Consider the following 1301-nt stretch of genomic DNA (forward strand, 5'->3'; position numbering starts at 1 on the left):
TACGTCCACAATCTGTAGACATCTCTCCATTTGATCTGGATCTTATAGGAAGCCACACCTTTAGGAATTTCCATGCCCCCAAAAGGTGCTTGCCTATCCTCTCCCCACCCTCTGCTAGCACATGACAAACTGATCTCCCCAGACTGGATTGTAATGCCTCTGTGACCATGACTCCTGGAGAACTAGCAAAGGCATACCTGCAGAGGGGTTTGATATGCAAGGTGAATTCTTCCTGAAATGAGTAATTGTATCTCAGACTGTGAAATGCTTCTATATGCCTTGAAACTTCCATCAAGCAACAGAATTTTGAGACCCTTCAGGCAAATTTAGCAACTAGTTCTGGAAGTAAAAATATAGTTAATGTGAAGATTTTGGGTTGGCCAATGCAGCTAGGGAATTAATATCTGTTTTATCAGTTGTTTCAGAGAGACAAAAAAAATCTAAAAGACTTACAAAATTTAAAAATAGTTTTATTTTAAATGAAAATATAATCTAACCTTTATTTCACATTTTTATGATCTGTAAGGTCAAAGGGTGGATAAAAGGTGCCATTTAGGGGCAGTGGTTTTCCAGCCTGTGAGGGAAGAATGGCCTATAAAGAAGATTCAATCTGAAGTGATAAGATGTAAAAGATTGGGAGCAGGCAACCTACTCCTGCACCTTAAGGAATACTGAGGGAGGGCACTGCCCTAAGCTCAAAGAGCTGCCCTGAAGGCAGAGTGCTCCTTCTCACCAGAACTCTGGAAAAGGAGGCATTCTTGTTCCTATTTATTACCAACTCCTGCTCCACAGAGGGAAGGGCTGTTCCCTCTTCTCTACTGTACTGTTGCTGCCATGAAGAGTTTTGCATTCCAAGGTAAACAATTACTCAAGCTGAAGTTGCTAAATAGTAAATCTGTTGCTGAAATCAATACAATGCAAAGACAAGTATTTTATGTAGAATGTTTTTATTATTACATTGAGAGTCTCTGTTAAATTAACCTGGGCAGTCCAAGCACATTCCCAAGGAATAAATCTTTTTCTTACATTACACACAGTAAAGGGAGGAGGGAAATAAACTCATAAAACCTTTATTTTCTATTGAGGAGATAAAGGCTTCGGGTTACCAATTTGTAAGGTACAGTAACCTTACTAGGTATGCCATAGGGAATTATAAGATAGTAAAAATTATCTGTAATTCTTTTCTATGGGATATTGTATGATGAGTAAACTCTGACTGCTAGACAGTCCTTTTGTGGGGTAAGGAGCGTGGCTGGGTATGGTTACCATTCATTTCTCTGAATGGTGACTGCCAGCAATTA

The sequence above is a fragment of the Corapipo altera genome, unplaced genomic scaffold, assembly GCF_003945725.1.
Source record: "Corapipo altera isolate COAL_440 unplaced genomic scaffold, ASM394572v1 1, whole genome shotgun sequence".
NCBI classification, from domain to species: Eukaryota; Metazoa; Chordata; class Aves; order Passeriformes; family Pipridae; genus Corapipo; species Corapipo altera.